Here is an 11,798-nt window from a genome sequence, read left to right as displayed (position 1 = left end):
GATGGATCGGAGGGAGCTGCAGGGGCTGGGTCAGTGCGATGGGATCAGTGGGAGCTGCAGGGGCTGGGTCAGTGCCATGGAATGGAAGGGTCGGGGCAGTTGGGGACGATTTAAACCAGCCCCCTTATGCTGCCTTCGCTCTCTGCCCGGAGCTGCTGCGCTGTGGAGTTTGAACTTGAGCAGTTTGGACCGGAGTGCTCCTGGTGTGTGCTCCGTCCGGGACGGACTGGCAGGGACAGGGAGAAGCTGTTTGCCTGGGGGCAGGGGCTGCGGTGTCCCCATGGAGCCGTGCGGGGCTGTGGCGGTGGTGGCAGCCCGGGCTGTGTGAGTGTGCCACACCTGTGTGCACCAACCGAGCTGTCCTGTGCCCGCTGCCATAGTCCTCCTTCACCCTCCTCTCCACCAGAGACCAGCTGCAGCTAAAGAATAAAACTGCAGTTAGTCTCCCTTTTTGGGAAGGGTTAAATGAAGCCACAGAGAGAAAGCAGTGACCTGGGAGCTCTGCACTCTGTGGCTGTGGTGGGATGCAGGTGCTGTGGTGACAAGTTTCCATGCATGTGTGTGTGCCCACAGCACATCCTGTAGCACATCCAGGCACACATCTCTGCAGGGATTATTTTTCTTTTGGAGGACAAATGTTGTTCAAGGGAAAATTTTATTACACGTGTCAAACTGCAGCAATATGATCCGTGACACCAAGATCCCATTAAAATAATGGGCAAAAAGTGGCCCTGCAAGGATATTACTTGTGAGGGATGACCTCATCTCGAGAAAAAAAGGAAAAGAGTAACAGCCTGATGGTGATAATGTTCAGGGGAGGAGCATGCAGTGCTCTGTGTGTGCTGAGGGGGATCCCTGGCTGTGTTCAGGTTGGAAACTTGTAAGCACCCACTAGAGCTTATGGGGGACTCCTGCCATGAGGAGTCAGAGTAGAAGCTTCTGGTAGGCTGAGAGAAAGTCCAGTGTCTGACATGGCATAAAAATTGCTGTTTCATGTCTCCTCTGTGTCCCTGGTGCTGTCACTTGGGGGAAGGGAGAGGAAAAGGGTAAATTCTCTGGTTTACTTAGCCAGATACTGAGCATACAACAGTTCTGCACTGATCATCCCAGCACTGAGCCCAAGCTCTGCTGCTCATTTGGGAATGCACCTTAGTGCCTCTGCCCAAAATGACACGGAGCCCTAACACTTCATGCAGTGGGATGTCTATGGTCAGACTCCTAGAGGACAGCCTGGAGGAAGGAGTGGGAGCAGAAGAGGCAGCATCCATGGCTTCTTCTGATCCACAATAGAAAAGCCCTCTTCCATCAGAAAGAGCAGGGGAATTCTCCCTTCACTGTAAGAGAGCTACCACAGGTAGCAGCACCCACACTGGGGCCCTGGGTCTCAAGGGTTCCAAGAGGTCCTAAATAACTCGTGTTGCTTCTCCTCCTCATGGCCCTGCTGTCAAAAGCATGTCCACCACTGTCAGATGGACTCAGCTGGAGATCAGATCTGCAAGGACAACTTGGGTTTTCCTAACACAACTTTGCAGTTGTGTAATGTGGGTGCTGGGGAACCCTTTGGGAGCTTCAAAGCCAGAACCAGAAAGCAGCTCACAGGCTACAGCCTTCCACTTCAGCTTGCCAAATTCTGAGAGATCTGTCCCATGAAGCAGCTTTTTGCACCTATTTGTGTTCTGGAACATCTTTAAATGAAAGTCTCTGGTACCTGACAACTTCTGATTGAAAGATCTGAGCTGAGCTGGAGGTGGAAGCCCACTCAGGTTCTGAGGCAGCCCCCAGCCTGCAAGCACAGAGCTGCATGCTTCCCTAAAGTCAGCCTTGCACCTGCAGAAGATTTCTGCCAATCTGGCTGTGTGCCTGCAGGCAGGGTGTGGAACCCAGCTTCTGTCAGCACAGTCAAAGTGGGAAAAATTCCATGGGGAGAGGAAGAGCACATGGGCAGGTACTTGGTACAGGAGGTGCAAGAATCTAGTTCAGCCAGTAATGCAGGGAAAAGGCAGGATGCTTGAGATGCATCCCTTTCATGCTCTGAGCTGGGAGCACTGCTTTGGTGAAATGAAGTATGAGAGATGAAAAAGGCAGGAAAATTCCCCATGACCCATGGTGATGCTGTCCCACCTGTGCTGCACACTGTTGGGCAAAACCTGGTGAGACAGGTCTGGTTTTGAGGCTCATCCTGCAATTGCCACAGCTCCCTTCCTTCTCTGAGCCAAAGGACAGCCCCAGGTCCTGCCACCTCCCCTCAGAGCTACTGTGGGTGGCCTCTTCCTGGCCACCAAGCCCCAGAACTGATAACAGTCCTGCTGGGGAAGCCAAGGCCAGCCTTGAAAATCCTCTTCCTGCATCGCCAAGCTGGCAAATTGATTTTCCAGCTGAACCTCTGAAATTGTTCTCTTCTGAAGAGATTATGGAATTACTCCTGTGCTAATGAATGCTTTAATGTTACGGTGACTAAAGTCCCATAAGGACTTTAACTGCCAAAAAAAAAAAAAAAAGCATTGTAGAAAAGGGGAGCCTGTGGTGGCTGGGTCAGAACTCATTTCACCATCTGGGAGAGAGGAGAGGAGGAAAACGAGAGGCAGGTGAAGAGACATGCTCAGGAAAATCAGGAGAGAGAAAATGAGGAGAGAGATGAGGCTTGCTGTCATCTCTCAGGAAGCTGCTGAATCCATCAGGAATCCCTCCTGCATCAGTTTATCCCTCCTGCATCAGTTTATCCCTTCATCTCTGAATGCAGGGAAAGTAACATGTTAAGTATTCCCTTTTCGCCATCCCTCTGGCTGTACCCTCTGGCAGCAGGGATAACCCAGCCCCTGGTGAGCCAGAGCCCAGGTCCTGGGGCAGGACCCCATAAAGGAGTTTGCCATTTATTACGGACAGAATGGGGATGAGTCTGCACTGATCCTGCTGCTGTTCACAGAACACAGTCTCACCTCTGCTTTACAAAACCAGTTTTGTTTCACCGTAGCTCCATGGGTTAGAACCAGGATGTCCCAGATTTGAGCAAGAGCAGAGTTAACCCCTAAGATGGGATGGGATGGGGAAGCAGTGCAGGGAAAACACCTCCATGCCACAGGAGCTGCAATGCAAGGGGAAGGCTGGTTTCTATTTAGGTTAAGGGCTGTGCACAGAATGGGTAATCCTCTTTTCATGAATTATCCAGGGGATTAGACAGCTTTAAACTCCCCCAGGCCTCCCTGGCTGCAGCCAGGCTCGGTGGGAGCCAGGGGGGCCATGGCTGGATGGAGGGAGGGAGGGAGATGCCAGCAGGTTGCTGATGACTCATTTGGCTGCTGCCAGCCTTGCCAAGCACTCCGAGAGGTCACCAGGGGCCCAGACACAGGGTGACACAGGAGTGACGTGCAAGGGGGAAAGGGAACATCCCAATTAGGAAAGAACACGGAGCTTTATAAATAATTGCAGAGACAGGGAGCGTGGCAGCAGGTAGGAGGAGGGACAAGAGACCCGAGGCAGCAGTTTTCCAAAGTGTAATATCCTTGCTAGACTTTCCAAGCTGTTCCTCTAACCAGAAGAAGGGATGCTTTTGGAGCTGCAGCTGATCTCTCCGAGGAGGTGCTCCAAACCCTCCTGCTTGGGCTGGCTCAGCAAATGGGAATCTGGGCATGCAAGTCAGGTTCATCTGTTTGGAGTGGGAATGGATCACTGTCAATACTCCATTAAAAAGCTGAAGGGAGGCCAACAGCACAGCTCAGGGACAGTGAGGGGGTGGGGAAGAATGGCATGCAAACAGGGAGGCAGGCTAGATTGCACCAAAACCTGAATGTTTCGCTCCATTACGGAGCAAGTGCCCATAGCAGATTTCTGTTCTTTACCTAATGCACAGCTTCTAGGAAAAAAAGGAGTCCTGTCACTAATCTCACCCTGAGAGCCCATTCGTGCCACAGAGGAGATATACTTGACCCTCTACATGTGGGTCTAGGGACAAAGTTTTGGTGGGGAGATGAAGGGAAAAGGCTCAACTGTGCAGGCTGGGCTCTGGCTGACACCCAGCTCCACAGGGATGACAAAGGGGCTCTTCCTCCTTGTGCCAAAGGCAGTGGAAAAAGCCAGCAGGGAGGACCAGCTCATGAAACAGGAACAGAGTCCTTGTGTCCTGGCTGATTTTCTGTCCATGGGTTTGTGGTGGGGCCACTCTCTTCCTCCCCTAGTCTCTAGAAGCTGGGGTCTAGCTCTAAGCCAGAGTGGTTTGCCTTCCTTCACTCTGTTTTCCAGGCTGTAACTAAGAAATCAGTGGGCTTTTTCTTCCTCAGTTCTCTTAACATTTTACTGCTGCCTAGACGTGTAGCCACCTTGCCCTGGAGTTACTATGGACCCTCACAGTACAGCTCTTATCCCCCAGACCCAACCTGTTCACCCTTGTCTGGACTGTGGAAAAAAAGTCAAGTTTATTGATGGGCAAGCTGAGTGCACCAAGACGCTTTATTTTCCCTGCACTTAAATCAATTTATTCCACTCTCTGCTGCTTATCCTACATAAGCTAAATCAGGATTTTGACCCTGTGTTTTCCCCTGCCCACAACTGGGACAAACTGAAAGCCTTGTTCTCCTTTTCAGCATTCTTTCTTTTACTCATATAATCTAGAGGATGCTGTTTAAATAATGTCAGGGGAGCCTGAGTTGAAGAGGGAATAAAAGAACAGTCTCCCAACTCACTGCTAGGATGGGGAATTCTGTGTCAGCTCCTGCCTTGCCCAGACACACAGGCAGTCAGTGTCAACCATGGCTTGTTTCTGCCTGGAAACTGGAGAAAGCCTGGGTGAAAGAGAGAAAGCAAAGAAGGGAAAGACCATGGAAAGTCTTTGCCTTTAATGTGAGCTAATGTCTTTCCTCCTGCGTCGTCGAACATCCTCAATTTCCTGTTTAACTTAAAAGTCAACACATCTGTCACGTTAGCATCGCTCGCTGCCTGGTTTCCCCAAGCCACCCCCTCCCATCTGCTCTCCTCCTCCCTCCCTCTCTCCCTCCCATTGCTCCTCAGTGCCTGGGTGTGTGTGTGTGCCTGCGGTGGTGTTTTCTGCTGGCTGAGGGACTTTTCCATCGCTCCTGCCTCAGTACCTGGGTGTGCTCGCAGCGGGATGATCGGCTTGGCTTGCACAGCATTTGCTGCTAATCTCCGGCTTGTGGCATCCCAGCAGAGAGGGGCGAACCTTCCCGGAGCAGCTCTGCGGGCTAGGCAGAGGGGAGATGGCTGGTGAATGGATGTGCTGAGATATTTCCTAGCTCTGGTAAGCAGTGATGCTTTTCTCTCTTTGGTCCTGTTCTGGGCAATCAGTGCAGATGCAAAAGAAATGGGGCTTAAAGAGGTGGGAAAGTTAAAGGAAGGAGCTGGAAAGAGACAGGAAAAAAAACCCAGTGGAGCTCATTTCGTTTGTAGTGAATCTTTTCCAGGGGTCAATGCTTATCAAAGCAAATTAATTACTGTTAGTGAGAGGCTGGGAATCAAGCAGATCAATGTGTGAGCCTGGGCAGACCAGCTCTCGCTCACAGGCAGATCCATTGCCCACCCTGTATCTTTTTTTCCCTTGTGATTTCCAGCTTGGTCTGGTATTTTCCATGTAGTCCTATGTGAGCTCCCACCTGAATGCTGCTTTTTCTGCCCTGTGCTTGTTAGTGCAGGAGTTGTGGGAAGTAATTCATAAATTGCTGCCCCTGAGCTGATACATAAATCCTCTCAACTTTCCTAGCTGATGAACTATCTCCATCCTAAAGTCTACTGCATTTTTCACTGAAGCCAGTCCCTTAGGTTCTGCCAGCAGCTGATATAGAGAGAGGTGCAGCTCAAGATGTTTGGAAGGAAGAGGGTCTCACTGGACACTCTGTTGGGACCATGAGCTGTCTGATGAGAGGTTTGCAAGTCAGTGTCTCACAGGATTCTCAAAATAGGTGTCCTGCATCTCAGTTGAGTGACAGCAGAGCTCTTATACCAGGGATGAATTTAGGGCCCTTGTTTAAAGAGGATCAGGGAATAATAAACCTAAGAGCAGCCTTTGCAATCTGGCTGTATTGAATCTGCAAAGGTCTGTACATAACAAAAAAAACCCAAAAAAAAACAACAAAAAAAAAAAAGGAGAAATGTAGTGGGGGAGCTTTGGCAATTTTTCTAACAGGTTCAAAGATATGATCTTCTCGACAGACCTGTGTTTCACACAAAAATTGATGCAGGATTTGGGCATACCAAAACATTTTTTTTTCTAGATTTATTTATGACAAGCAGAATTAGAACTAGCTCTGGAGAACATTTCAGAGATGACTTGTTTATAAAAATATTCCTCTCATGATGTATTCATGCAGAAACCTCCACTTGCTAAAAACTCACACATTTCCTACTCTTTGATGTTAGATGCTGTGGCAATGAGAGTAAGTCACTCTGGGGTTTGTGATTATTTTAGAGCAACCTAGACGTTTCACCACCAGTGATATTAAATTTAAAGAAAAAGATCCTCCTCTCTTCAGCAGCAGGTTTTGACTTGGAGTTTTGTTTCAGGTGTGTTGCAGGGGGACAATCTTGACTAAATCTGTGTGGTTAGCAGAGGGTGAAGAGAACACAGAGAACTGGAAGGGGCTTTGCATGACTAAATCCCAGCACAGGGCAAGAAGGAAAGTGTGCAGGTGCAGAAATTGCTCAATTTGTTGTCTTTGGGGCTTGATAATGTGAGGAAATCATTTTAGAGAGGACAGCTTTTGTGTCCTTTAACCAAAACACCGTGGTTTGTTTCAAAAGGTTGAAAGTCCTTCGTGTTACCTGGAACATTGCTCCTGAACACCAGTAATGTCTATAAATTATTTTTCTTGTTGAATTTTCTTCTAAAACTTGCAGTAATGTTGATGCCAGAGTATCTCTGCTGTCAGTTTGATGTTGTGAGCACTCATCCCACATTCAGTCTGAGGTGCTGGCCAATGGTGACTGTGCTTTCCTGTCCCTCTGCAGTGCTGCCTGGCACAGTTAATTTCCCCTGTTTAATTAATGGCTCTGTAATATTTATAAAGAAAAAAACCTCATACCCATCTGTGATAACTTTGGCGCTTCTGCCAAGATGAAATCCTAGGGCCAAATGAATATTACAATATGCTGGATATAGAGATGTTTATAATGTTCCAAATTTCCTGAGCCATCCTGATTTGATAATGGGGAAGTGAAGGTCTGATCCTAAAGTCTGTCTCTGGACAGAAACAGAGTGGAATGTAGTACAGAATTAATGAATTTTATGACTTTAATTGAGTTTTAGTCTTTTCTTTTGGACATTTGGGTTATAAAGAATGGATTTCCCTTGTGAAAAAAAAATCCATTTGGTGAGGGCAGGGAGTCATATGGGATCCTAAATGAAGAATACTCCAGATCATTCCTGTGATGGCACTTGGCATCAGTCATCATTTCTTCAAGACAAGGCAATCAAGAAGATGGAAGAACGAAACCTTTCCTTGCCAAGGGAGACTTCCACATTATTTGATTGAAATTGGAATCCTGTCACCTCATGCTTGTCTCTCCAGATTTTTCTTACCACATCTGCTAAATTCCCAGCAGCTATTTGTGTTTGAAGCGAGGCCTTCCTCCCTCAGAGCCCATCTGCTCAGCCTGTGTGTTCTCCCCCTGCAGTCACGACTTAGTGAGCAGGGTTATGGCAGAGGAAACTCACTGGTGTTGAGGGGAGAAGGAAGGTGGGATTGACTGAGGTGGCCTGGCAGATCCCCTTGGCTGTGCTGAATTTGAAAGAGGAGCTGGGTTAAAACTGAGGGAAGAGCCTCTTATGAATGAGATTTTAGTCAGAGAAAGGGGAGCTGGGGAGCTCAGGCCACTTTGAGGACAATTCTTCTCTTTTTCTAGTACTGTCCCAGGGAATCTTTACAAATAGATGTCAGAGAGTCTCCAATATCTACGGTGACAACTCACCTGGGCATGTTCTTGACTGCCCTAATGCCAAGGAGGGAGAAGAAATTACAGCTTCTCTTGCTTGGAGGAGGTTGAAATGTGAGAGCACTGTAAATATTCTAAACTCCCTCATTAAAGTTGGAGAGGCTACAGGTTTTCAGAGATGTTTTCTGCTCACCTTCCTGTGCCAAACCTGGAGATATGGCAGATAGAGAGGGATGCAATCAAGATCTACAAAGTTGTGATGTGGAGGAGACAGTAGGGCTGCTGACTTCTCAAATCCAAGACCCAGTCAACATCAGAATTGCCTAAGAGAAGCCAGGTACAGCTCCAAGACACCTCTTGGCATGAGGAGGGTGTCAGGTCTGATGCTGGGCAGGCTCCTCCAGGAGCTGCTGCAGGACTGTGAGGGTTCAGTTGTCACTGATTCAGTATTTCCAGGCAAACTCAGTGTTTTGCTGGGCTTCACAGCAGCTCTTGTGGCAGATGAGTTTGCAGGAAGCTGGAATTCAGCAGGTCCCAAATGGGTGATGGATGGATTTGTCCAAGCCCAGCACAGCAGCTGCTCCTTGGCCTCCCACCCTCCAGGCTGGGAGGAAGGCAAGGTGTGCTCTGAGCAGCACTGCAATGTGGAGACTTTCCCAGTCCTGGCCTGGAGACGATCCCTGTGGGGTGTTCTGTAAAATGTGAGAGGTGAACAGATCCCTGCAGGATGGTTTTGACCCTGGGGAAAGGGCTGTGGGAGCCAATCTGCTTGTGCACATGGCAGGCTTCACACCCCTCCTGCTCTCTGCAGGTAAACTGAAGGCAGCTCCTCTGCCAGGACACAAGTGGTGTCTCAGTGATTGCTCCCACCACATCCCTCCTGGCAGCAGGGAAATCCCTGCCTCCTCCAACGGACACTTCTCCTGCCCTCTGTGGCAGGTGGTCAGGCTGCTGCAGATTAACTGCTGTAATTATTGCAGCTTACAGGCTCCTGACCTCCTGAACTCATACCCAAGCCCTCCTCAGGCATGCAGGGCTCTCCTGGTGTCTCCTCTCTGCCTTGACACTCAGAGGAGACCCCTGTAGAGGAGGTGGTGGTGAATTTTTTGAGGAACCTCCCTTATGTTGCAGTTCTTTAGGCAGTCATGGTCCTCCATCCAGCCCAGTTACACCTGGTTCTGCAGCTCCTGTGAGTCACACTCCCCGGGGGAGCGGCACATCTGGGGAATCAGGTTAGAGGCAGATTGGATTTGATGCCTCCAAGGGGATGATTGAGGGTTTGGGGAACGAGAATGGAAGCCTGCAAGATTCTTCTCCAGCTGTACTTGGCACAGAGGGTGTGTTGCACAGATGGATAAAAGTTCCTACTGATGGATAAAAGTTCTTTTGGATTTATAAACTCTCCTGGGTGGGTGGATCCTGATGTCATTCTCAGGGCTGTAAATCCAGTAAAATTTCTCTGGACTTATACCAAAATAAGAGATAGATGGGCTACTAGGAGAGATATGGCACCTCATAATGCAGTAAAGCAAAAAGTGATAATTCTGCTCTGTACACAAATCCAGGGCTCTCTCTCACCTGATAGATGGGAAGCAGGAGAAGATGTGTGGCCACAAGAGTTGTGGGCTTTTTACAAAATGGCAACTGGTTCTCAAATGCTTTCAGCACACTACAAATGGGGAAATCTGACCCAAATTCCTCTCATCTGCTTCCACTGAAAGTGAGAGTGGGAGCCAGTGGGATCAGCCATTTCTTGGGAGGGCTCTTTTGTCCTTCTACACCCCCAAACCAATGCACTTGCAGCCCAGTGCATTTCAGATGTTTTATCAGGACCGTTTCATTGCAGCAATCTAGTGTGCATTAATTATAAGCATGTGTAAATGAGGTGGTAAATGATTTATTCCTAGACCCAGATTGAGAAATCCCAGTGGTTTCTTCTCACGATGTGTAGCTGCTGTTGAAAAAGTCCGACTTGCTGGCATTGAGGAGGAGATGAGGAGTCTTTTCACTTGCAGTTCAGCCCCAGAATTGCTGGGCTTGGTGCAGGCTGAGCCTCCCTGGTGAGCCGAGAAAGGCTGTGACCAGCATGGGGGGAGCAGGGACAGCACATGCATGGGAAATCCTGCTGCCACCCCTGCCAGACACTGACCCTTGGGGACACCCTTGGGAAGATGGGGAATGCCTTTTTACATTCTCAGAGCCAGAGGATGGGAATTAAGAGTCATTTTAATTAATCTTGTACTTACTATTTATCACTAATTTACTATTTATTAATAAATAAATAATGAATTTATTTATTTTATAAATAAATCTATTTTATTTTTCTAGCAAGAGAGGATGCTTTGTTCTTAGGACAGTGCGAAGCATCAGAGAATGCTGCTGGGCAGCACAGACACCTCCAGCCCAGGGTGCCCAGCAGCAGTGGAGGGACAAACCAGAGCCTTGCTGGACACTGGGGATCTTGCAGAGATCAGGGGCTCTTGGAAACATTCACAGACCATTTCTGACCAGAAAGCATTTGGTGTTGTGAGATGATTTTGGAAAGTCAGGCATGACTACAGCAGGTCACTTTGGGGTCTCTCCTTAAGGCTTTATTTCCAAGCTATCCTCCTAAAGCATTTATAAAATAGATACTAATAACCAACCCTAAACACCCTTATCTAAAAGAAGAAGGAAAAAAACCACCAAAAGCATATGGTGATAAATGCTTTTTATCACCATATAAAGCATTATATGCTTTATATAAGTAAATTTTATAAATTTATTTATGCTACCAACAGAGTCTGTGCTGAATGCTGCGCAGCCAGACCACCACAGATGATGCCCTTTCAACTCCTGTAATCCCTCTGACACACACAGGACAGGCACTAAGGGAATGAGGAAAGATTAGGAAAAGCCTAATATTGCCCCCACACACACACCCTGCAAATTCTGCAAAACCTCATCTGTAGCTAAAGTTTACACCCTGCCTGCCTTAAAACCAGAAATAAATGGGAGGGAGCTCAAGTCCTGCTGACTCACAATTACAGGGGGCTGAGCACAGCAATTTCCCAGCCATCAGTAGGAAAGGAAGGAAGATTTACACCTGGGAAGCATCAGGGAATTTGGAAGGGAGGAATGAAAAATAAGGTGCTTCAAATCCATACTGTTTGAAAGCTGTAGCAGCTAGAGCAGAAGGCTGAAACGGGGCTCACATTTGGCTTTCTCCAGAGCAGATTTGTAGAGGAGTTCTCAGGATGGAGAGAGGCTTGGTGAGGATGAGAGCCCTCATCCCCCCACACCCACTCTGTGCCAGGCAGCTGCTGCTGGTCCCTGCTGTTCCAGGCCATGCAGCTGATTAAATATTGAAAGGGTTTCCTTGCTGTTGCTTGAAAAGCTTCTGTCTGGATGAAAATGAAGTTATGTGAGGACAAGTTTGTGCTGGTGAAATTAGTCTCTGTTTGAATACATCTGGCCATCCCATGCAAACACACCCAAAATAGCTCTGTGGGTTTCAGTGAGAAGGCACCATCAGGACGTGGGTTTGGGCTCCTCATTTTCAGAGCCAAGGTGTGGGAGTGCTCAGGGAGGTGGGGATTGCAGATGGGGGTCAGGCTGAGCTGTCAGAGACCTGGTGGCATTCAGAGGCTGTCGCAGGTGCTCCAAGGCTGGTTGTGATGGGAGCCAACACCTGAGGTTGGTGTGAGCACACAGCAGCTCCAGGCTCAGCTCCCACACACCCCCAAAGCCCTGGAACAGGCCAAGGGATGGTGGAAGTGCAGGCAGAGAGAGGGGAGGGATTTGTGATGAGTTATAGGGTAAAGGCAGAGGCAGGAGGAGAGCTGGGATTAGATATAGGGGCCAAAAGTGTGAGAGGTTGAGAGGGTTGATCTGTGGGCTGTGACTGCAGGGAGGGTCACAGCAGCACAGCTTGGCCTGAGATT

At 48.6% G+C, this 11,798-nt stretch overlaps 1 protein-coding gene across 1 annotated transcript in view; it reads left to right on the top strand.

The window, feature by feature from the left end:
* Nucleotides 1–11,798, top strand: part of SV2B (synaptic vesicle glycoprotein 2B) — a 60,634-nt gene that overhangs the window by 639 nt on the left and 48,197 nt on the right. The window lies entirely within an intron of this gene.

The sequence above is a fragment of the Geospiza fortis genome, unplaced genomic scaffold, assembly GCF_000277835.1.
Source record: "Geospiza fortis unplaced genomic scaffold, GeoFor_1.0 scaffold330, whole genome shotgun sequence".
In the NCBI taxonomy this organism is placed as follows: Eukaryota; Metazoa; Chordata; class Aves; order Passeriformes; family Thraupidae; genus Geospiza; species Geospiza fortis.
Note: the sequence above shows the minus strand (reverse complement) of the source record. Positions and strands in the feature narration are given on the sequence as shown.